The 25,554-nt window shown below is 42.7% G+C and overlaps 1 protein-coding gene and 1 long non-coding RNA gene across 3 annotated transcripts in view; one reads left to right on the top strand and one right to left on the bottom strand.

The window, feature by feature from the left end:
• CORIN (corin, serine peptidase) overlaps positions 1-25,554 on the top strand; it is a 450,167-nt gene that overhangs the window by 66,334 nt on the left and 358,279 nt on the right. The window lies entirely within an intron of this gene.
• On the bottom strand, positions 925-23,517 carry LOC143793137 (uncharacterized). Its single transcript, XR_013220056.1, has 4 exons — positions 23,025-23,517; positions 9,569-9,617; positions 1,414-1,494; positions 925-1,002 (listed from the first exon to the last, which is right to left on the bottom strand). It is a non-coding gene; the product is annotated as an uncharacterized LOC143793137 (long non-coding RNA).

Below are 25,554 nucleotides of genomic sequence, written 5' to 3' on the forward strand. Positions count from 1 at the left end.
AGGAGGAGGTCTTGGGAGGACCAGAGATTACGTGAGGGAAATTACGTGTAAAATTAGTTATGGTTATGGATGGCTTTGTAGGTCAGTATTAGTAATTTGAACTGGATACGTTGAGGGAATGGGAGCCAGTGAAAAGATTTGCAGAGGGGAGAAGTGGAGGAGTAGCAAGGAGAGAGATTAATTAGTCGGGCAGCAGAGTTAAGGATGGACTGGAGAGGTGCGAGAGTGTTGGGAGGTCACAGAAAAGGATGTTGCAGTAGTTGAAGTGGGAGATGATGAGGGCATGCACAAGAATTTTAGTAGATTGAGGGTTGAGGAAAGGACGGATTCTGGAAATTTTTTTGAGCTGGAAGCGACAGGAGGTGGAAAGAGGTTGGATATGCGGTTTGAAGGACAGGGCAGAGTCAAGGGTTACTCCTAGGCAGTGGACTTCTTGTACAGGGGAAAGCGTGATGTCATTTATTGTGTAGAGAGTATAGAAGGCTAGCACTCGACAATTGTGAAAGTGACGGTGCAAGTGAACGGAACCCGTGGTTCTCTCAGTCATAGAATATATAAACACTGCACTCGTACGATGAAGATACTGGATTCATGTGAATAATTTTTATTGGATAAATGTTCCGGTGAAGCGATAAGCACAAAACGTTTCGGCCAACCCGTGGCCTTGATCACTAAATCGCTGAAACAAATAAAATAAAACGTAGTAAATAACTATATACATAGTATAGACAAAGACAATAATACATATTTACATATATACAGTTCAGAAAACATGTCAGGACCGTATGCTGAAAATGAAGGCCATGTAGTATCGTACCATCAATAAATAATAAGGAGCAAAAACAACGGAAAAGGAGAGGTTTCAGAAATGCACAATAGATTGATATCAAAGAAGAGACGGTAAAGATTGATAATCCAGCATACCCTTAGGTAGAAGTTCCTTCTTTCGAGTGTGTAAATAGTGCTGCTAGGGTATCAGCCAAAAAATAAAGGTAAGCAGACCTGCAAAGGGTAATAGGACAAAGTGAGTCGTACAGCTGTATTACTGGTGTTGGTATGACCTCAGGTAAGATCAAATGTAGGAAGCCCTGGACTCGGCGGGCGCGTATGTGTGTGCACAGGCCCAATATCATCCGTAGGTCAGATATATTCTATCGGATAGACAGTGGACATGGGTCCAAGTGCAAGAATAGAGCGAGGATAATACCACCCAAGAGGCTATATTATTGCACCGATGTATAAACTTACAGGGCTTAGGGAATGTTTATCACTTTAATATTAATGCTGCCGTGGCTGCCGTAGTGAAGAGTCGGTTGGTATATGCACCAATGGCTGTAGGGGTAAATATAGACACACTAAATATTATCGTCTGTTGGCAACATATAGGTGGTGGATCCAAATTGAAATAGCTACCTGTTTGTTTGAGAAGCCAGCCAGAGCCAATGTCTGATACTTCTGAAGAGATCAACCAGTAATGTGAGAGAGTCAGTATAACTAGAGGGGGACAGATGATGTGAGAATATAAACACACATTCTATGTTGTAGTCTATTGGCAATGTATATGCAGCAGATCAAAAAGGAATCACTACCTGTTTGTTTGTGGAGCCAGCCAGAGCCAATGTATGATAATTTTGAAGAGTTAGACCAGCAGTGCGAGGGAATCAGTGCAGCTAAAAAAGACAGATGACTTAAAAATGGGGCACAACTAGGGCTATCATGAACTAATGACTTATCTGATAGTGGTAGCTCACATCCGTCCTCTGATTTCCACGGAAATCAGAGGACGGATGTGAGCTACCACTATCAGATAAGTCATTAGTTCATGATAGCCCTAGTTGTGCCCCATTTTTACGTCATCTGTCTTTTTTAGCTGCACTGATTCCCTCACACTGCTGGTCTAACTCTTCAAAATTATCATTAGTGTTGAGCGATACCTTCCGATACTTGAAAGTATCGGTATCAGATAGTATCGGCCGATACCCGAAAAATATCGGATATCGCCGATACCGATACCCGATACCAATACAAGTCAATGGGACTCAAGTATCGGAAGGTATCCTGGATGGTTCCCAGGGTCTGAAGGAGAGAAAACTCTCCTTCAGGCCCTGGGATCCATATTCATGTAAAAAATAAAGAATTAAAATAAAAAATATGGATATACTCACCTGTCCGGCGGCCCCTGGACCTTACCGCTGTTAACCGGCAGCCTCCGTTCCTAAGAATGAGGAGTTTAGGACCTTAGATGACGTCGCGGCTGACATCGCGGCTTGTGTTTGGTCGCGTGACCGCTCATGTGACCGCTCACGCGACCAATCACAAGCCGCGACGTCATCGCAGGTCCTAAACTCCTCATTCTTAGGAAAAGAGGCTGCCGGTTAACAGCGGTAAGGTCCAGGGGCCGCCGGTCGGGTGAGTATATCCATATTTTTTATTTTAATTCTTTATTTTTTACATGAATATGGATCCCAGGGCCTGAAGGAGAGTCTCCTCTCCTCCAGACCCTGGGAACCATACACTGGGAACTTCCGATTCTGATTTCCGATATCACAAAAATATCGGAACTCGGTATCGGAATTCCGATACCGCAAGTATCGGCCGATACCCGATACTTGCGGTATCGGAATGCTCAACACTAGTGATTATATATTCTATGTCATTTATTGTGATCAGGTAAGGAAGATCTGTGAGATGGAGGAAAGATGATAAGTTCAGATTTGTCCACATTGAGTTTGAGGAAGCAAGAGGGGAAGGAGGATATGGAAGGAGGATAACTTTTGTGAAGCTCCTGGGGGTTCAAGGTGCTCATTACACTTCTAGATATACTTTGTGAGGGGGCTAATTTCCAAAATTCAATATGAAAGGGATTGGAAATTCAGCGAGGCATTTATAGTAAAATTCAGAAAAAACTTTACCACTACCATGAATAATTCTCCTTAGCCGAAGTGTGTCGGCTAAGTGTGCCGCTGGTGATTCCATCTCTGTTTTTGAATTTTACTCATTTTTGATAATAAAGTTTTTTTCTGAATTTTACCATATATGCCTCGCTGGATTTCCAATCCATTTCATATTGAATGCTGAAGATTTTGCCTTGCTCCATCCGCGCAGGACTTCTCATCTGTATTCCTACAACGTGGTGAAATGTCTTTTCTTTCTTATTCTTTCACTAATTTCCAAAATGGTGTGACTTGTGGGGTGTTTCTACTAATTAGGCACATCAGAGGCTCTCCAAACGCAACATGGTGTCAGCAAATGATTCTATCCAATTTGGGGCTCCTTCCCTTCCGAATCCTGCCGTGCACCCAAACAGTAATTTTACCCCACATATGGGGTATCAGCGTACTCAGGAGAAATCAAACAACAAATTGTGTTGTGCAATTTTTCTTGTAATTCTTGTGAAAATGCAAAATTTGTGGCTAAAAAACATTTTTGTGGGACAAATGTGTTTTTTTATTTTCATGGCTCTACGTTATACACTTCTGTGGAGCACCTGGGAGTTCAAGGTGCTTACCACGCATCTAAAAAAGTTCCTTGAAGGGTCTAGTTTCAAAAATGGTGTCAGTTGGGAATTTTCACTGTTTAGCCACATCAGGGTCTCTCCTAATGCGACATGGTGTCCAGTAATGATTCCAGCAAATTTTACATTCAAAAAACAAAATGGCACTCCTTTCCTCCTGAACCCTGCTATGCGCCCACACAGTAGTGTTCCCCCACATATGGTGTATCGTCATACTCAGGAGAAACTGCACAACAATTTTTGTCATCCATTTTCTCCTGTTAGCCCCAAATTTGTTATTTTCACAAGGGATAAAAGAGCATTTTTGTGGAAAAAAATTAGATCTTTTTTTATTTTCCTGGCTCAATGTTATAAATTTCTGTGAAGCACCTGTATGTTCAAAGTGTTCCCCACACATCTAGATAAGTTCATTGAGTTGTCTAGTTTCAAAAATGGGGTCACTTGTGTGGGGTTTAGGCACATCAGGAGCTCTGTAAACGCGACATGATACCCGCTCTCGATTCCAACAAATTTTGCCTTCAAAAAGTCAAATGGCGCTCCCCCCTTCTGCGTCTTGCTATGTACCCAAACAGTAGTTTTCCTCTATATATGGGGTATCGGCGTGCTCAGGACAAATTGCACAACAAAGTTTGGCATCCATTTTCTCCTGTTTCCCTTGTGAAAATATATATATTTTTTGGTCTAGAATAAAATTTTGGGGAAAAAAAGTTAAATGTTAAGTTTTTTTCATTCCAGATTTCTTTAGTTCCTGTGAAGCACCTGAAGGGTTAATAAACGTATTGAGTATGGATTTCAGCACATTGAGTGGTGCAGTTTTTAGAATGGTGTTACTTTGGGGTATTTTATGTCATATAGGCCCCTCAAAGTCACTTAAAATGTGATGTGGTCTCTAAAAAAAATGGTTTTGCAAATTTTGTTGTAAAAATGAGAAATCACTGGTCAAATTTGAATCCTCCTAACTTCCTAACAAAAGAAAAGGTATGTTTCAAAAATTGTGCTGATGTAGAGTAGAAATAATGTGGGAAATGGTATTTATTGACTACTTTGTATGACATTTTTTCACAAAAGTAAGTCATATTGAACACATTTTACCATTATCATGAAGTACAATATGTCACTAGAAAATCTGAATCAGTGGGATTCGTCAAAGTGTTCCAGAGATATTACCTCATGACGTGGACAGAACTGTAAAATTTGGTCTGGTCATGAAGATGAAAACAGGCTCGGGGGTGAAGGGGTTAAATTATATGCAAAATATACAGATGAGAAAATACAAAAAGCAGAATTTACACAAATGAACATATTTAAAAGATATCTATCTCTCTACATATATATATATGTATATACACACGTGGTCAAATTTGTTGTTACCCCTCATATTGTTAAGAGCTACAAATATTTGGGGGTCACCTTGACAGTAAACTCGATTGGAGGTGTCATATAGAAAAGGTTTACAAGAAGGGAATGAGCAGACGGTGCTTTCTTCGGAAGCTCAGGTCATTCAGTGTGTGCTGTAAAATGCTGGAAATGTTCTACCAGTCTGTTGTGGCAAAGGCCATCTTTTTTTGCTATCATATGCTGGGGCAGTAGTGTGCGAGTAGCTGACGCTAATAAGCACAACAAACTTATCAAGATGGCAAGCGCTGTAGTTGGCCTCCATCTGGACTCTTTTGAGGAGGTATTGGAGGATAGGATTCAGAAGAACTGTAGGGCTATAATGATCAATAATGCACACCCACTATATGAGCTGTTCATGAAGCAGAAGAGCACATTCAGCAGCCATCTAATCCTACTAAGGTATAAGAAGGAGAAATTCAGGATATCGTTTGTACCTACTGCTATGGGAATGTATAATAATTTCCTAAGGGTGGTAGACAGCAATGACTGATTGCAGTTGTACTAATGTCAATTAACAGTGACTTATATACCAGAACTACCCACATTTATTTGTTATATAATGTTGGTATACTTGTGCAAGATTTGTGTCCTAATATTTTATGTACTGCTGTTTGTATTGCTGCTGTAATACCGTAATTTCCCCCGGGATTAATAAAGTGTATCGTATCGTATTTAATGACAGAAAAACCCACAATGGTCACAGAAATAACTTGAATCTGACAAAAGTAATAAATTAAAAATCTATGAAAATGAACAAATGAAAGTCAGACATTGCTTTTCAACCATGCTTCCACAGAATTAAAAAAAATAAATAAAACTCATGAAATAGGCCTAGACAGAAATGATGGTACCCCTGAAAATAATGTGACAAAAGGGACATGTTAAATCAAGCTGTGTCCGCTAACTAGCATCACAGGTGTCTACAATCTTGGAATCAGTGCGTGGCCTGTATATAGGGCCACAGATACTCACTGTGCTGTTTGGTGACATGGTGTGTGTCACACTCAACATGGACCAGAGGAAAGAAGGAAAGCGTTGTCTCAGGAGATTAGAAAGAAAATTATAGACAAACATATTAAAGTTAAAAGTTATAAGACCATCTCCAAGCAGCTTGATTCTCCAATGACTACAGTTGCACATATTATTCATAAATTTAAGATCCATGGGACTGGAGCCAACCTCACTGGACGTGGCGATAGGAAGAAAATTGATGACAAATCAAAGAGACGGATAATACAAATGGTAACAAAAGAGCCCAGAAAAACTAAACAGATTAAAAGGTGTACTTCAATCTCAAGGAACATCAGTGTCAGATCGCACCATCCGTCGTTGTATGAGTCAAAGTGGACTTCAAGGGAGACGACCAAGGAGGACATTGTTGAAAACAAAAATCATAAAAAACCCAGACTGGAATTTGCCAAACTGCAAGTTGACAAGCCGAAAAGCTTCTGGGAGAATGTCATATGGACAGACGAGACAAAAATTTAACTTTTTGGCAAGGTACATCAGCTCTATGTTCACAGATGGAAAAATGAAGCATATCAAGAAAAGAACACTGTCACTACTGTGAAACATGGAGGATTGATATGTTATGTTCTGGTGCTACGTTGCTGCATCCAGCACAGGGTGTCTAGAATATGTGCAGAGTACAATGAAATCTCAAGACTATCAAGGGATTCTAGAGAGAAATGTGCTGCCCAGTGTCAGAAAGCTTGGTCTCAGTCGCAGGTCATGGGTCTTGCAACATGATAATGACCCAAAACACACAGCTAAAAACACCCAAGAATGGCTAAGAGTAAAACATTGGACTATTCTGAATTGGTCTTCTATGAGCCCTGACCTAAATCCTATTGAGCATCTATGGAAAGAGCTGAAACATGCCGTCTGGAAAAGGCAACCTTCAAACACGAGACAACTGGAGCAGTTTGCTCTTGAGGAGTGGGCCAAACTACCTGTCGAGAGGTACAGAAGTCTCATTGACAGTTACAGGAATCGTTTGATGCAGTGATTGCCTCAAAAGGTTGTGCATCAAAATATTAAGTTAAGGGTACAATCATTTCTGTCCAGGCCTATTTCATGAGTTTTAATTTTTTAATTTTGTGGAAGCATGGTTGAAAAGCAATGTCTGACTTTCATTTGTTCATTTTCATAGATTTTTTATTTATTATTACTTTTGTCAGATTCAAGTTATTTCTGTCATCATTGTAGGTTTTCCTGTCATTAAACGAGGGGTACCAACAATTTTGACCACGCGTGTGTGTGTGTGTGTATATATATATAATATATACAGTATATATTCACACTGAAACATGCGACTTTTCAGTTCTTCATTTGAAACCTTTCTCCAGAAGGAAATTTCATGGAATTATGGAAATCACAAGGTCAATAAACATGTTACTGCTATTCAAATTGTTAAAAAAAAGGGAGATAGAATTTTCAAAACATTTCAATTTATGTAGTGTCGAGTATGAGCACCGCATACATAAATAACCCGCACTTACACACTTTGGAATGCTATCAGTGAGATTATTTATGGCTGTCTGAGGACAGTTCTGCTACAGTGAATACACTTGGGCATGGAAATCATCATGGTTTGCTGCTGGCAGCTCTCTTTTCTATTGCCGACCAGTGATGTTCCAAATGTACTCACAGGAAGAGAAGTCACTGCAGAATCATCACCTTCCCTTCTTAATTTCAATGTTGAGAATGTGGATAATTGAGGATATATAAAGCCTCAATTGAGGATAAGTCTAACTAGTTGTTATCAGATGGTTTTCACTGGGGACATTTACAGTACTTCTGCCCATAAATACCCATATATCCTAATTTTGCATTAAAAAACAGAATCTATACAAAAAATTGGAGTAGCCCTTATTTTCTGATAAGTCAAGTGTATTTGCAGTGCTGTGCAAAAGTTTTAGGCAGGCGTAGTAAAAAGTATTGTACAGTAAGAATGTCCAAAAATGCATTATTAATGTACAAAAATACATTCCTCAAAAATAGAAGTGATAATAGTTTATTTTTATCAATCAGTAAAATGCAAAGTGAATAAACAAATGAATAAACAAAGGAGATATCTAAGTCACATGAATATTTGGTATGACCATCATTCTTCAAAGTAGCTTCTGGGTACATTTGAATAGTATTTGAAGGAGCTCGGCTTGGAGGTTGTTCAAGGCAACTTCTAGGGATATAGGTTTCTACAATTCTTCTTGCTTCATGTAATCCCAGAAAGACTGGCAGATGTGGATATTAGGGATCTGTGGGGGCCACATAATCACTTCCAGGACTCCTTGTTCTTCCATCATGTCATAGTTCATACAACATGGCAAGACTGAGAACAGCAACAAGACAGAAGGCTGTAAAAGAAGTCAGTTCCTCTAAAGCAATGCAGTAATGAGTGTGCAGGCAACAACGAAGCATGGTGGAGGGTCTTTGCAAGTTTAGGGCTACATTTCAACAAATTAATTTTTGGGAATCTGATCAAAATGAATGGTGTCCTCAATACTGAGAAATTCAGGCAGATGCTTATCCATCATGCAATACCATTAGGGACGCAAATTTATTCTTCAGCAGGACAACAGCTCCAACATACAGAAAATGTCATGAAGAACTATCTGCAGCGTAAAGAAGGACAAGGTGTCCAGAAAGTGATATGTCCCCCACAGAGTCCTGATCTCAAAATCATTGCGTATGTCTGGAATTACATGAAAAGACAAAAGCATTTGCACAAGCCTACATCCACAAAAGATCTGGGGTTAGTTCTCCAAGATGAAAGGAACAACTTCCTTGCCGAGATCCTTCAAAAAGTGTGTCCAAGTGTACCTGGAAGAACTAGTGGTATTCTGAAGGCAATGGGTATTCTCACCAAATATTGATTTAAGTTAGAATTTTCTCTTGTTCATTAAATTTGTATTTTGTTACTATAAAAAAAATATATAACAAGTTATTAACATTTCCATTTTTGTAAGCATTCTTTCTGAGGGTAAATTCACATTGTGTTTGGGGAATCCGTTTAACGGATCCGTTATTTAGCGGCATTAACGCTATGTAACGGATCCGTTAACGTGCCCGTTAACGTGTCCATTATCGTAACGCATCCTAACGCATGTCAAAATCGGCATGCAATAGCGATGGTCCGTTACTTTGTGACGCACTCTCGAAAGCGGTCTACCGCGTTTTTGGGTACGTTAGGTCTAACGCACAGCGATTGGACGCAATCGCTGTTCATAGACCTCTATTGCTAATGCATGCCAACGCAATGCTACCATGCGTTAGCGCAACTGTACAAAAATTTTTTTGTGCATCAGCGTTATCGCATCCATTTAACGGATTCATTAAACGGATGGCACTAACGCGATCTGAACCTAGCCTTACTTTGCAGCATGCTTTTTTTAACCACACCTGCCTAAAAGTTTTGCACAGCACTACACATTCTCGTAGAGACTTGCTTTTCTGACTTGCATATCTTTGATGCATTGCGTCATGTTCGTAAAAGGTCACATCAATCTATAACGATACTAATCAGGAGCCATCGTCTGCAATGGAATAAATTACATGATACAATATCCAGATTTTAATTTTTAAAGACTTAATTACTAAGTATGATATCTGCATTCATTTGCAGGCTTACTAAAATAGTCTACATTAGATTACCTCATTTGTGAAATGGAGTTTAGATTCTAAATGTGGATCCGATAGTGATCTAAAAGTTAATAGGAAACTTTCATGTTATGATTAATTCCCACCACTTTCTGAAAGATAATTTGACCCTGTCAACATGAAATCAATTATTAAATGACATAGTTACACAGTGATGTGACAAATGGCCCTCGGGCAAGATTTTTCTTTATAATATGGGTAACTGTATAATTAAAATTTACAAATTAATGGATTAAATGTTTTCATTGGCAAATACGATGTAATTATTGGCAAGGATTTTTTTCTCATTATAACCAGTTAGTCAATAACATACTTTCTTGATTTGCCCTTAAAGGGAACCTGTCACCCCACAGGCGTTTTGAGCTAAAAGAGCCACCTTGTGCAGCACTAATGCTGCATTCTGTCAAGGTGGCTCTTTTAGTTCTTGTCCCTGCCAATGCTGCAATAATCGCTTTTATAATGTGCCCCTCATACCTCGAATTAGACCTGGGGGCAGGTCTTTCCCCCTAACAGACGCACCACAGCCATCACTCATGGCCTCTGTGCGCCGGGCGCCGCCTCCTCTTCCTTCATTAGCTTCCCCGGCACCTGCACTAGAAGTTCGAAGGGCAACGCAACTGCGCATGCCCGAAAAAAAACTTACAGTGCAGGCGACGGGGACGCTAATGAAGGAAGAGGAGGTGGCGCATGGCGCGCAGACGGCTGTGGTGCGTCTGTGTTAGGGGGGAAAGACCTGCCCCCAGGTCTAATTCGAGTTTTGAGGGGCACATTATAAAAGCAATTATTGCAGCGTTGGCAGGGACCAGAACTAAGAGCCACCTTGACAGAATGCAGCATTAGTGCTGCACAAGCTGGCTCTTTTAGTTAAAAATGCCTGGGGGGTGACAGGTTCCCTTTAAGGGCTCATTTAGTTCTGGCCAACTTGTTATATGATTGCCGTTTCTGCAGGCTGACCGTGCTTCTGATATGCACAGAACGATCAGTAATCAACTGTTCTGTGCACCTACACTGTCAGTGTTCTCGCCAGTATATGTCCTGTGTATGCAGAATGATATTAAGTCGAGAGCTTGAATTTTAAGCAAGCCTGTTTATACTCGTCAGTTATCAGAAGTCAGGCATTCGTAGTAAAGTTCATTCACAATAGTTGTGAAATATAAATTCTCTCACTCTAGTATTTCTTTATCTGGTACCTACATCTGGAGAGATGTTCAGGGTTCTCTCTCTGCAGCCTATGGCAAACAATTACCGACTGCTGTTGGTAGATTAAATCTTGCCTCCCCATTGGAAATAATGTCTTTGCTGGATAACACTCCTTAAGTATAGGGGAAATTCTTTAAATAATTCTAGGGTGGCTTGTGAAAATGCTGCTCAGTACGCATGTGTGACTTCAAGAAAATAGGAGCCTACATGTGCATGTAGAACAGGACCATGTATATGTTTTACATTTCTAAAATGAGTAAAATAGAAGGAGTTGGTCAAGCTAGTGATGCTAGATGTGTAGCTGACCGGGCCGAAACTGGCAATATAATAAGTATTAGATAAAATTAGAGAAAGGGGGAAAAAAAGGAATGTGTAATTAAAATCTAACTTTTATTCCATATAGATTTTAAAAAAAATTTAATTATTTGCATACATCGAGTTCGGATGTACACAGTCTGATGTTACAATGTGACCCACTAAATCCTGGTTAGTGATAAATGTAGAAGAGTCAAATTAAATTAATTGGGATTTTTGACTATTGCCCCTTTAACTTATTAGTCATGTTAAGGACGGGGTCTGTTGTGGATTCTGTTTGTGGGCTCCCTCTGGTGGTTACTGCTGGTACTGGGTGACTTTGGTGGGTTGCGGCCTTTGGTTTCCACCTGTCCATCAGAGGCTGGGTGGTTCCTATTTTACCTGGCCTTTCTGTCATTCCCTTGCCGGCTATCAATGTATTCAGATGTGCTCTGTTTGGTTCCTGCCTACCTGCTCCCAGATCTTTCAGGATAAGCTAAGTGCTGATTTTCAGTTGTTGGTTTTTTTGTCCAGCTTGCTTATTATGTCTCTATGCTAGCTGGTAGCTCTAGTGGACTGAGGTTCTCCCCATGTGCCATGAGTTGGCACATGGGTTCTTGTAATCTCAGGATGGTTTTTTGATTAGGGTTTTTTGCTGACCGCTCAGACCCCTTTTGTATCGTTCTGCTTTCTAGTTTACAGCGGGCCTCAATTTGCTGAACCTATATATATCATCTCTATGTGTGTGCCTTCCTCTCATTTCACCGTCAATACATGTGGGGGGCATCTATACCTTTTGGGGTTCATTCCTCTGGAGGCAAGTGAGGTCTTTATTTTCTCTGCAGTACTAGTTAGCTCTTAGGCTGGTGCGTGGCGTCTAGAACCAACATAGGCACGCTCCCTGGCTATCTCTAGTTGCGTTTGTCAGGCGTAGGGCAGCGGTCAGCCCAGGTTCCATCACCCTAGAGCTCGTCCGATATTTTGTATTACTTTGCTTGTCCCTTGCTATCCCTAGCCATTGGGATTCATGACAGTATAGCCGGCCCACAAAGTGTTAATTGTTTGGGCTGAAGCAGGAGAAAAAGAAGTGTTTAAGGGAAATTTTTTTTTTTTTTCCTTCAGAGCTTTGCTGCCTAGCCCTTAATTGCTGTCTAGCTGCTTCTTACCTCCTCTTAACCCTTGAATGGCTCTGATATTAGCTGTTTAACATGGATGTCCAGAGTTTGGCTTCCAGCCTGAGTAATCTCGCGGCAAAAGTTCAAAACATACAGGATTTTGTTGTTCACACTTCCATGTCTGAACCTAGAATTCCTATTCCAGAGTTCTTTTCTGGAGATAGATCTACCTTCCTGAGTTTCAGGAACAATTGTAGATTGTTTCTTTCTTTGAAATCTCGCTCCTCTGGAGACCCTGCTCGACAGGTTAAGATTGTAATATCTTTCCTGCGGGGCGACCCTCAGAATTGGGCATTTGCATTGGCACCAGGGGATCCTGCATTGCTCGGTGTGGATGCGTTTTTTCTGGCATTGGGATTGCTCTATGAGGAACCCAACCTGGAGATTCAGGCTGAAAAGGCTTTGTTGGCCCTCTCTCAGGGGCATGATGAAGCGGAAATATATTGTCAAAAATTTCGGAAATGGTCGGTGCTTACTCAGTGGAATGAGTGCGCCCTGGCTGCAAACTTCAGAAATGGTCTTTCCGAGGCCATTAAGGATGTTATGGTGGGGTTCCCTACGCCTACAGGTCTGAATGAGTCGATGGCTATGGCCATTCAGATTGATCGGCGTTTACGGGAGCGCAAACCCGTGCACCACTTGGCGGTGTCTTCTGAACAGGCACCTGAGACTATGCAATGTGATAGAATTCAGTCCAGAAGTGAACGGCAAAATTATAGGCAGAAAAATGGATTGTGTTTTTATTGTGGTGATTCAGCTCATGTTATATCAGCATGCTCTAAACGCACAAAAAGGGTTGATAAATCTTTTGCCATTGGTACTCTGCAGCCTAAGTTCATTTTGTCTGTGACTTTGATTTTTTCACTGTTTTCCATTTCCGTCGATGCCTATGTGGATTCAGGCGCTGCCCTGAGTCTTATGGATTGGTCATTTGCTAAACGCTGCGGTTTTAGTCTGGAGCCTCTGGAAGTTCCTATCCCTCTGAAGGGAATTGACTCTACACCATTGGCTATGAATAAGCCGCAGTATTGGACACAAGTGACCATGCGCATGACTCCCGTTCATCAGGAGGTGATTCGCTTCCTTGTACTGTATAATTTACATGATGTGCTAGTGCTTGGTCTGCCATGGTTACAAACTCATAATCCTGTCCTGGACTGGAAAACAATGTCTGTGTTAAGCTGGGGATGTCAGGGGGTTCATGATGATGCACCTCCGATTTAAATTGCTTCATCTACTCCTTCTGAGATCCCTGCGTTTTTGTCTTACTATAGGGATGTTTTTGAGGAGCCTAAGCTCAATTCGCTCCCTCCTCATAGAGAGTGTGACTGTGCTATAGAATTGATTCCTGGCAGTAAGTTCCCTAAGGGTCGTTTATTTAATCTGTCACTGCCAGAGCATACTGCTATGCGGAATTATATTAAGGAGTCCTTGGAAAAGGGACATATTCATCCATCTTCGTCCCCTCTGGGAGCAGGTTTTTTTTTCGTGGCCAAAAAAGATGGTTCCCTGAGGCCTTGTATAGATTATCGCCTTCTGAATAAGATTACAGTCAAATATCAGTATCCACTGCCATTATTGACTGATTTGTTTGCTCGCATTAAGGGGGCTAGGTGGTTCACTAAGATAGATCTTCGCGGTGCGTATAATCTGGTGCGGATAAAACAGGGTAACGAGTGGAAAACCGCATTTAATACGCCTGAGGGCCATTTTGAGTATTTGGTAATGCCTTTTGGACTCTCCAATGCTCCGTCAGTCTTTCAGTCCTTTATGCACAATATTTTCCGTGAATATCTGGATAAGTTTATGATTGTGTATTTGGATGATATTTTGGTGTTTTCTGATGACTGGGAGTCTCATGTTTTACAGGTCAGGAAGGTGTTTCAGGTTCTGCGGGCCAATTCTCTGTTTGTGAAGGGCTCAAAGTGTCTCTTCGGAGTCCAGAAGATTTCTTTTTTGGGGTACATTTTTTCTCCTTCTACTATTGAGATGGATCCCGTCAAGGTTCAGGCGATTTGTGACTGGACACAACCTACATCTGTCAAGAGCCTTCAGAAGTTCTTGGGGTTTGCTAATTTTTATCGTCGGTTCATTGCTAATTTTTCCAGTATTGTTAAACCTTTGACTGATTTGACTAAAAAGGGTGCTGATGTTGCTGATTGGTCTCCTGCGGCCGTGGAGGCCTTTCGGGAACTTAAGCGCCGGTTTTCTTCTGCTCCTGTGTTGTGTCAACCAGATGTTTCACTTCCTTTTCAGGTTGAGGTTGATGCTTCCGAGATTGGAGCGGGGGCGGTTTTGTCACAGAGAAGTTCTAATGGCTCGGTGATGAAGCCATGTGCATTCTTCTCTAGAAAATTCTTGCCCGCCGAGCGCAATTATGATGTGGGTAATCGGGAGCTTTTGGCCATGAAGTGGGCATTTGAGGAGTGGCGTCATTGGCTTGAGGGTGCTAAACATCGTGTGGTGGTCTTGACTGATCACAAGAATCTCATTTACCTTGAGTCTGCCAGGCGTTTGAATCCTAGACAGGCTCGTTGGTCGTTGTTTTTTTCTCGTTTCAATTTCGTGGTTTCATACCTGCCAGGTTCTAAGAATGTGAAGGCAGATGCTCTTTCCAGGAGTTTTGTGCCTGACTCTCCTGGAGACTCTGGGCCTACTGGTATCCTTAGGGATGGGGTAATATTGTCCGCCGTATCCCCAGACTTGCGACGTGCATTGCAGGAGTTTCAGGTGGATAAACCGGATCGTTGTCCGCCAGAAAGACTGTTTGTTCCGGATGATTGGACCAGTAGAGTCATCTCCGAGGTCCATTCTTCTGTGTTGGCTGGTCATCCTGGAATATTTGGTACTAGAGACTTGGTGGCCAGGTCTTTTTGGTGGCCTTCCTTGTCTAGGGATGTGCGTACCTTTGTGCAGTCTTGTGAAGTGTGTGCTCGAGCTAAGCCTTGCTGTTCTCGGGCCAGTGGGTTGTTGTTATCCTTGCCCATCCCGAAGAGGCCTTGGACGCACATTTCCATGGATTTTATTTCTGATCTCCCGGTTTCACAGAAAATGTCCGTTATCTGGGTTGTGTGTGACCGCTTTTCTAAGATGGTTCATTTGGTGCCCTTGCCTAAGTTGCCTTCCTCCTCTGAGTTGGTCCCTTTATTTTTTCAGAACGTGGTTCGTTTGCATGGGATTCCGGAGAATATCGTTTCTGACAGGGGATCCCAGTTTGTGTCTAGATTTTGGCGGACGTTTTGTGCCAAGATGGGCATTGATTTGTCTTTCTCGTCTGCATTCCATCCTCAGACGAATGGCCAGACGGAGCGAACTAATCAGACCTTGGAAACTTATTTGAGGTGTTTTGTTTGTGCTGATCAAGATGACTGGGTTGCTTTTTTGCCACTGGCCGAATTTGCTCTTAATAATCGGGCTAGTTCGGCCACGTTGGTCTCTCCTTTTTTTTGTAATTCAGGGTTTCATCCTCGTTTTTCCTCTGGTCAGGTGGAGTCTTCGGATTGTCCTGGAGTGGACGTGGTGGTGGACAGGCTACATCAGATTTGGAATCAGGTGGTGGACAATTTGAAGTTGTCTCAGGAGAAGACTCAGCAGTTTGCTAATCGCCGTCGCCGCGTGGGTCCCTGACTTCTTGTTGGGGATTTGGTGTGGTTGTCTTCTCGTTTTGTCCCTATGAAGGTCTCTTCTCCTAAGTTCAAGCCTCGATTCATCGGTCCTTATAGGATCTCGGAGATTCTTAACCCTGTATCTTTTCGTTTGGATCTCCCAGCATCGTTTGCTATTCATAATGTGTTCCATCGGTCGTTGTTGCGGAGGTATGAGGTGCCCGTTGTTCCTTCGGTTGAGCCTCCTGCTCCGGTGCTGGTGGAGGGAGAATTGGAGTATGTTGTTGAGAAGATCTTGGATTCTCGTGTTTCCAGACGCAAACTCCAGTATTTGGTTAAGTGGAAGGGTTATGGTCTGGAGGATAATTCCTGGGTGGTCGCCTCCGATGTTCATGCGACTGATTTGGTCCGCGCCTTCCATAGAGCTCACCCTGATCGCCCTGGGGGTTCTCGTGAGGGTTCGGTGACCCCTCCTCAAGGGGGGGTACTGTTGTGGATTCTGTTTGTGGGCTCCCTCTGGTGGTTACTGCTGGTACTGGGTGACTTTGGTGGGTTGCGGCCTTTGGTTTCCACCTGTCCATCAGAGGCTGGGTGGTTCCTATTTTACCTGGCCTTTCTGTCATTCCCTTGCCGGCTATCAATGTATTCAGATGTGCTCTGTTTGGTTCCTGCCTACCTGCTCCCAGATCTTTCAGGATAAGCTAAGTGCTGATTTTCAGTTGTTGGTTTTTTTGTCCAGCTTGCTTATTATGTCTCTATGCTAGCTGGTAGCTCTAGTGGACTGAGGTTCTCCCCATGTGCCATGAGTTGGCACATGGGTTCTTGTAATCTCAGGATGTTTTTTTGATTAGGGTTTTTTGCTGACCGCTCAGACCCCTTTTGTATCGTTCTGCTTTCTAGTTTACAGCGGGCCTCAATTTGCTGAACCTATATATATCATCTCTATGTGTGTGCCTTCCTCTCATTTCACCGTCAATACATGTGGGGGGCATCTATACCTTTTGGGGTTCATTCCTCTGGAGGCAAGTGAGGTCTTTATTTTCTCTGCAGTACTAGTTAGCTCTTAGGCTGGTGCGTGGCGTCTAGAACCAACGTAGGCACGCTCCCTGGCTATCTCTAGTTGCGTTTGTCAGGCGTAGGGCAGCGGTCAGCCCAGGTTCCATCACCCTAGAGCTCGTCCGATATTTTGTATTACTTTGCTTGTCCCTTGCTATCCCTAGCCATTGGGATTCATGACAGGGGTCACACTAGTGAGTGTAATGCGAAAAACTCGCGTGAGTCTCGCATCAATACCCGGAACATTCAGCTGCATTGAAATACATGTAGCCGCTCCGGACTGTAAGACGTACTGCAAATTTTGAGGAGGATAATAGTAAAAGAATGTACTGAATCATTTTCAGTAGTATTAAAACCTGACACAAATATACAATGGTACAAGATTTAGAAGCCTATTTAAAGGAACCTGTCACCCCCAAAATGGAAGGTGAGCTAAGCCCACCAGCATCAGGGGCTTATCTACAGCATTCTGTAATGCTGTAGATAAGCCCCTGATGTATCCTGAAAGATGAGGAAAAGAGGTTAGATTATACTCACCCAGGGGCGGTCCCGGTCGGTTCTGGTCCGATAGGGCGTCGCAGTCCGGTCCAGGGCCTCCCATCTTCTTACGATGACGTCCTCTTCTTGTATTCATGCTCCGGCGCAGGCGTACTTTGTTTGCCCTGTTTAGTGCAGAGGAAAGTACTGCAGTGCGCAGGCGTCGGGAAAGGTCAAAGAGGCCCAGCGCCTGCTCACTGCAGTACTTTGCTCTGCCCTCAACATAGCAGACAAAGTACGCCTACGCCGGAGCCACAGCGTGAATACAAGAAGAGGATGTCATCGTAAGAAGATGGGAGGCCCGCGGCGCCCATCGGACCAGAACCGGACCGGGACCGCCCCTGGGTGAGTATAATCTAACCTCTTTTTCTCATCTTTCAGGATACATCGGGGGCTTATCTGCAGCATTACAGAATGCTGTAGATAAGCCCCTGATGCTGGTGGGCTTAGCTCACCTTCGATTTTGGGGGTGACAGGTTCCCTTTAACCCCTTAAGCCCCGAGGGTGGTTTTCATGTTAATGACCGGGCCAATTTTTACAATTCTGACCACTGTTCCTTTATGAGGTTATAACTCTGGAATGCTTCAACGGATCCCGGTGATTCTAACATAATTTTCTCGAGACATATTGTACTTCATGATAGTGGTAAAATTTCTTTGATATTACCTGCGTTTATTTGTGAAAAAAACTGTTTTTTTTTTGTGAAAATTTTGAAAATTTCCCAATTTTCCAACTTTGAATTTTTATGCCCTTAAATCACAGAGATATGTCACACAAAATACTTAATAAGTAACATTTCCCACATGTCTACTTTACATCAGCACAATTTTGGAAACAAAATTTTTTTTTTGTTAGCGAGTTATAAGGGTTAAAAGTTGACCAGCAATTTCTCATTTTTACAACACCATTTTTTTTTAGGGACCACATCACATTTGAAGTTGTTTTGAGGGGTCTATATGATAGAAAATAACCAAGTGTGACACCATTCTAAAAACTGCACCCCTCAAGGTGCTCAAAACCACATTCAAGAAGTTTATTAAGCCTTCAGGTGTTTCGCAGGAATTTTTGGAATGTTTTAAAAAAATGAACATTTAATTTTTTTTCACAAAAAATTTACTTCAGCTCCAATTTGTTTGTCACCTTCTGGGGTCCAATTTCTCTTGAGTACGCTGATACCCCATATGTTGGGGTAAACCCCTGTTTGGGCGCATGGGAGAGCTCGGAAGGGAAGGAGCACTGTTTTACTTTTTCAACGCAGAATTGGCTGGAATTGAGATCGGACGCCATGTCACGTTTGGAGAGCCCTGATGTGCCTAAACAGTGGAAACCCCCAATTCTAACTGAAACCCTAACCCAAACACACCCCTAATCCCAACCACACCCCTAACCCCAACCCTAACCACACCCCTAATTCCAACACACCCCTAACCCTAATCCCAACCATGACCCTAACCACACCCCTAACCCTGACACACCCCTAACCCTAATCCCAACCGTAAATGTAATCCTAACCCTAGCCCCAACCCTAACCCTAGCCCCAACCCTAACCCTAGCCCCAACCCTAACCCTAACCCTAGCCCTAACCCTAATGGGAAAATGGAAATAAATACTTTTTTTATTTTTTTATTTTTCCCTAACTAAGCGGGTGATGAAGGGGGGTTTGATTTACTTTTATAGCTGTTTTTTTAGCGGATTTTTATGATTGGCAGCTGTCACACACTAAAAGACGCTTTTTATTGCAAAAAATATTTTTTTGCGTTACCACATTTTGAGAGCTATAATTTTTCCATATTTTGGTCCACAGTCATGTGAGGTCTTGTTTTTTGCGGGACGAGTTGACGTTTTTATTGGTAACATTTTCATGCACATGACATTTTTCGATCGCTTTTTATTCCTATTTTTGTGAGGCAGTATGACCAAAAACCAGCTATTCATGATTTTCTTTTTTTTTGGGGGGGGGGGGGACGTTTATACCGTTCCGCCTTTGGTAAAATGGATAAAGCAGTTTTATTCTTCGGGTCAGTACGATTTCAGCGATACCTCATTTATATCATTTTTTTTATGTTTTGGCGCTTTTATACGATAAAAACTATTTTATAGAAAAAAATAATATTTTTTGCATCGCTTTATTCTGAGGACTATAACTTTTTTACTTTTTTGCTGATGATGCTGTATGGTGGCTGTATGGTGGCTCGTTTTTTTGCGGGACAAGATGACGTTTTCAGCGGTACCATGGTTATTTATATCTGTTTTTGATCGCGTGCTTTTCCACTTTTTGTTCGGCTGTATGATAATAAAGCATTGTTTTTTGCCTCTCTTTTTTTTTTTTTTTTACGGTGTTCACTGAAGGGGTTAACTAGTGGGACAGTTTTATAGGTCAGGTTGTTACGGACGTGGAGATACTAAATATGTGTACTTTTATTGTTTTGTTTTTTTATTTAGATAAAGGAATGTATTTATGGGAACAATACTTTTTTTTTTCTTTATTTAGGGATTTTTTTTTTTTTACACATCTAAATATAATTTTTTTACTTTATAACATTGCCCCGGGAGGGCATCATGTTATAAGGTCAGATCGCTGATCTGACACTTTGCAATGCCCTATGTCAGCATATCGCCTTGTACCAAGGGTCTCAGGGAAGCATGCAGGGAGCCCCCTCCCTGCATGATGCTTCCCTATGCCCCCGGAACACTGCGATCATGTTTGATCGCAGTGTGCCGGGGTTAATGTGCTGGGGGCGGTCCGTGACCGCTCCTGGCACATAGTGCCGTATGTCAGCTGCGATAGTCAGCTGACACCCGGCCGCGATCGCCACGCTCCCCCCCCCGTGAGCGCAGCCGATCGCTATGACGTACTATCCCGTCCCTGGGAATTAAGTCCCAGGTCACCTTGACGAGATAGTACGTCATATGGGATTAAGGGGTTAAAGCTGTCGATCCATAAGTGGTTAAAAGGCTGAACTGGAGGGGCTAAAATGGAACCGATTAAGTGTTAGTAAGTTGATCAGAAACCACATGCTTTTTGAACATTTCCCCCTATACACTCATAGTACTAAATAAAGATATATAATAAAAGCACTTTAACCCCTTAACGACTGCTGATAAGCCTTTTAACGGCTGCAGTTAAGGCTACTTATACCAGGGATAGATGAGACCCCTAAGGAACATGATTCGGGTCGGTTTTTACCAACCCCAGTGTTGCGATCGCCGTTATTAATGGTATAACGGCGACCAGAAAAAATCTCTCTGATGTGATCGCACATCATAGGAGAGAGAAATGGGGTCCCCCGATCCCCCCAGTACCTCCGGAGTCTCTGCATCCCCGTGAAATCCCCGGATTGCCAGCGTCTTATTCTGGGAGAATATGGTGGGCGCATGTGCAGTGTGCCCGCTGAGATCTGCCGGCCGGCACCCGGCAACAATAGGAAATATTTCCTATTGGTTCATTTTGATCACTGTGATAGACTCTATCACAGTGATCAAAATAAAAAAAATTGTAAATCAAACCCCCCTTTATCACCCCCTTAGTTAGGTAATAATAATAATAATATTTTAAAAAAGTATTTATTTCCATTAGGGTTAGAGTTGGGCTAAAGTGGTTTGGGCTAAAGTGGGTTGGGCTAGGGTTAGGGTTGGGCTAGGGTTAGGGCAAGAGTTAGTGCAATGGTTATGGTTAGGGCAATGATTAGGGCTAGGGTTAGAGCAAGGGCTAGGGTTAGGGCTAGAGTTAGGGTTAGGGCAAGGGTTAGGGCAATGGTTAGGGCAAGGGTTAGGGCAATGGTTAGGCTTAGGGCAATGGTTAGGGTTAGGGCAAGGGCTAGGGTTAAGTTTAGGGCTAGAGTTAGGGTTTGGCTAGGGTTAGGGTAAGGCTAGGGCTAGCATTAGGGTTAGGGCTACAGTTAGGGTTAAAGTTGGACTAGGGTTAGGGTTGGGTTAGGGTTGGGATTACGGTTAGGGTTAGGGTTGGAGTTAGAATTGGGGGAGTTCCACTTTATAGGTACATCAGGGGGTCTCCAAATGTGACATAGCGCCACCATTGATTCCAGCCAATTTTGCGTTCAAAAAGTCAAATGATGCTCCCTCCCTTCTGAGCCCTGCTATGCGTCCAAGCAGTAACTTTTCCCCACATATGGGTTATCGTACTCAGGAGAAATTGCATAACAAATTTTATAGTCCATTTTCTGATACCCTTGTGAAAATAAAAAAATTGCTTCCAAAGTTAATTTTTTATGAAAAAAGTAAAATGTTCATTTTTTCTTTCCACATTGCTTTAGTACTCGTGAAGCCCCTGAAGGGTTAATAAACTTCTTGAATGTGATTTTGCCCACCTTAAGGGGTACAGTTTTTAGAATGGTGTCACTTTTTTGTGTTTTCTGTTATATTGACCCCCAAACTCACTTCAAAAGTGAGGTGGTCCCTAAAAAAATGGTTTTGTAAATTTTGTTGGAAAAATGAGAAATCGCTGGTCAACTTTTAACCCTTATAACGTCCTAACAAAATAAAATAGTTTCCAAAATTGTGCTTATGTAAAGTAGACATGTGGGAAATGTTATTTATTAACTATTTTGTGTAACACCACTCTTTGATTTAAGGGTACAAAAATCAAAAGTTTGAAAATTGCTAAATTTTTTTTTATTTTTGCCAAATTTCAGTTTTTTTCATAAATAAATACAAGTTATATCGAAGAAATTTTACAACTAACATGAAGTACAATAAGTCACGAAAAAGCTATCTCAGAATCATCGTTCCAGAGCTATAACCCCATAAAGTGACAGTGGTCAGAATTGTAAAAATTGGCTTGGTCACTAAGTACCAAATTGGCTCTGTCACTAAGGGGTTAACAAATTCGTTATCGTCAGCTTGCCAGCTTGTTTGTCAGTTTCCAGATGAGAACTAATTTATTTTCTACAGGGCTCAGAGTATAAACAAATAAAAAATACAATCTATATAGCCAAAATAATTTTAGATTGAGCAAAATTATTATATTAAATGATTATATTTAAAGGGAATCATATTTAAAACATGCTTCAGGGGCAGATTCTCATGCAGATCTGTGTCCGGCCCATAGATCTGAACAGTTCATTTACATATAATAAAAATGGGGATTTCTCTGGAATAAGACTTCGGATCACAGATATGAAGGTACCATATTATTCAGCCTCCTAGGACCTACATGCTCATATTGACTGCTTAGGAGGATTGATCTTACTGACAGATTCCCTTTACTATCCAGCTAGAGAAGAAGTGAGTCGCCTGCCAGGGCAGTGGGGATACTCGGTACCGGGTCCGGTCGCAATTACAGGGGTGGTCACGGTGGCAGCGACCCAGTCCGTGGCCCTCAGCAGCCAAGTAAAAGGGATAGTTTTAAAGGGAGTTGTAAGATGGTAAAAGTTTGTGACGCCACCTGTGATTCTTAGTCAGAGGTGACCGACGCTGCTTAAAGGGGACCTCTGGGGTGATGGTGTTGCAGCAAAGATGATGTCGCTTCCCACAGGTGAAGTGAGGTCCCCAGGGCTCCCAATGTGTATGGCAAAGGTGGTGAATACCGGCAAATAAATGGAAGACACCGATAGCAGTCTTTACCTGGTTTACTGGTGTTCGGTCACCACAGTCCAGGGTCCCGGCAACAGGTGTTGATGGAGTCCAGGCAGACTGAAGACAAGTGGAAATCCCTTTGCCAGGTCAGTTTGGGAGCCTTCCACCATGCGCTGGTCTCTAAGTCCCTTGCTGCCTGTGGTTGTCTTTCAAGGTCCTCAGTTACTCCATGTCTTGGGACAGTCCCTGCATGGTAGGCAACTTGAGCCGTCACTTGGGGTCTCTGTACACGGTGACTCCAGGCTCTAGTTGTTGCTGTACCTCAGGTAATATGTGGGCAAGTCACTTTTAGCTTCTGCTCTCCGGTTCTGCCATGGGACCTGTAGTTCCTCACGACCTCGGGCTCCTGGTGCCCGGTTCCTGTGCTCTAGCTTAGAGGGGCTCAATCGCAGCCCTCCTCTAGCTCTCAAGTTCCTCTGTGCTCCTTCACTGTCTGCTACCAACTGCCAGCTGTCTAATTCTAACTGCCTAGCAACTGACTCCTCCTCCCGACCAGAGAGAGCAGCTCCCTTGAAGTTGGGTGTAGAGCTCCCTCTTCTGGCCTGGAGTCAGAAGGTGTTGCATGTAAGATTACTTCCAAAGGGATCCCGCCTGTCTCCAGGCATGGCATTACCCTCCCCGAGAGGAGAACAGCACTACTGTGGTACCCGAACTCATGGGGTGCCACAGAAGCATGATGTGGATTTTTACATTACTTTTCTGATTGAATCACATATTAAATTACATAATATATGAGGATGGGAAAGAGGTTCCATCAAGTTGTATTTACAGTAACTCCAGAGACCATAAAAACATAATCTATTTATGACTGTCCAAATAAACAGTTCTCAACTTCCCCTGCCTTCCCAATGAGAAGGCAGTGGTCATTTATAGTCTCCCACCATTCCTTCTGTAATAGATGGTGTTCCCCAAGTATAAATAGATGTGTCTTGGGCTTCAAGTGCAATAGATAGAGATATCAGTTACCAGCTATGTAAATGATTGTAAATGTGCCTTAAAATAGCAGCTGCATTTGTCAACAAACACTCTTGTTTTCCAACAGTGACATTTTCAGTGTATGCTATATTTATATACTTTCTCTAGAGCAGAGTTGCACAACCTGCAGCCAGGGGCCATGGAATTATTTTGTATGGCCCCTAACTATCTGGGTATAGGCATGCTTTTCTGGTCTGTGCCTCTTGACATTTTTATCCCTTGCCAGAGAGAAAAGGTGTAGTGCAGAGCAGTGATAGATAAGTATCTTTGGCTAACTATGTTCCTCTCTCTGGAGTCCCCAAATATTAGCAAAATGAGGGTCACCTGAAGTGGGTGGCACTCCAGAAGTGGATACTTTATGGAGCTGGGAGACAATGAAGGGATTTGCAGAGGGGAGAAACGAAGGAGTAGACAGGTGTGATGATGTGATGGGGATGATGAGATCCTAGACCCCACATGGAGTCAAATCCATCTGAGTGATGTGGGCAGTTCGGAGGAAGAGGTGGTGGTCACACTGCCCCAGCTGCACAGCAAAATAGGGAGCAGGGTACAAAAGAGGGTGCAGGGTACAAAAGCACCATGGGCGGCCCCTAGCCTGTATATCAACTGCTACTGGTCACCTCGCCGATGAACTGAGCACACCAAAGCCAGCTCAGAGGAGCTCCCTGACAATACACGGATGGTTTGCACGCTTTGCCATCAGAGACTGAAGCGAGGCATAAATGTTCTTAACCTAAGCACCACCTGCATGACTAGGCATCTGAATGCCGAGCACAAGCTGCAGTGGAGTACGTACCTGAAAAAAACAGGAAAAATCTGAGCCTTCCCCTGCTTATTCTTCTGCTGCAGTATTGGCCTTTTCCTCCCACTCCCGATCAACAGGGCCACCTGGATTCCCACAAAGAGAGGATGTGACAGCACCACCATCAGCAGTGTCACTGAGCATCTCCACATCATCCCATTGAAGCGTTCAGCTGTACATCTCCCAAACACTGGATACCATTTTCTACATGTGGCCTCACAAGTGAATTCTAAAGGATAAACAATAAATTAGGATCACGGGAACAACAGTACGTGGTTCGCAGCTGCCACTACTTTTCCAATGGGCCATCCCTGCCCTGCACCAGCATGAACATGCTGCGGACAAAATCAGATATGGACTGCTCAATGCCATCAATGTAAAAGTTCACATCACCATCAAAACATGGACTAGTAAGCACAGGCAGGGACGTTAGAGAGATATAACTACCTACTGGGTAAATGTGGTGGCTGGGCCTGAGGCAGAAAGTGTTTTGATGTATGTTCTACCACCACAGGATTGCTGGATGTTTTTGGAATGTTTTTCCATGTTGCCTCCTACTCTGCTTCCTCCAACTCCTCCTCATCCTGTCAATGTAGTGCTTACACCACCAACTTCAGAAGAGCCAGGGGTAAACTAGAGCAGGCTGTACTGAAACTCGTCTATTTGTTACAAAAATCCCACACAGTGCAGCAGCTGTGGATGGGGATCAAACAGACAGATGTGTGGTTGGTACCGATAAAC

The sequence above is a fragment of the Ranitomeya variabilis genome, chromosome 1, assembly GCF_051348905.1.
Source record: "Ranitomeya variabilis isolate aRanVar5 chromosome 1, aRanVar5.hap1, whole genome shotgun sequence".
Lineage (NCBI taxonomy): Eukaryota > Metazoa > Chordata > Amphibia > Anura > Dendrobatidae > Ranitomeya > Ranitomeya variabilis.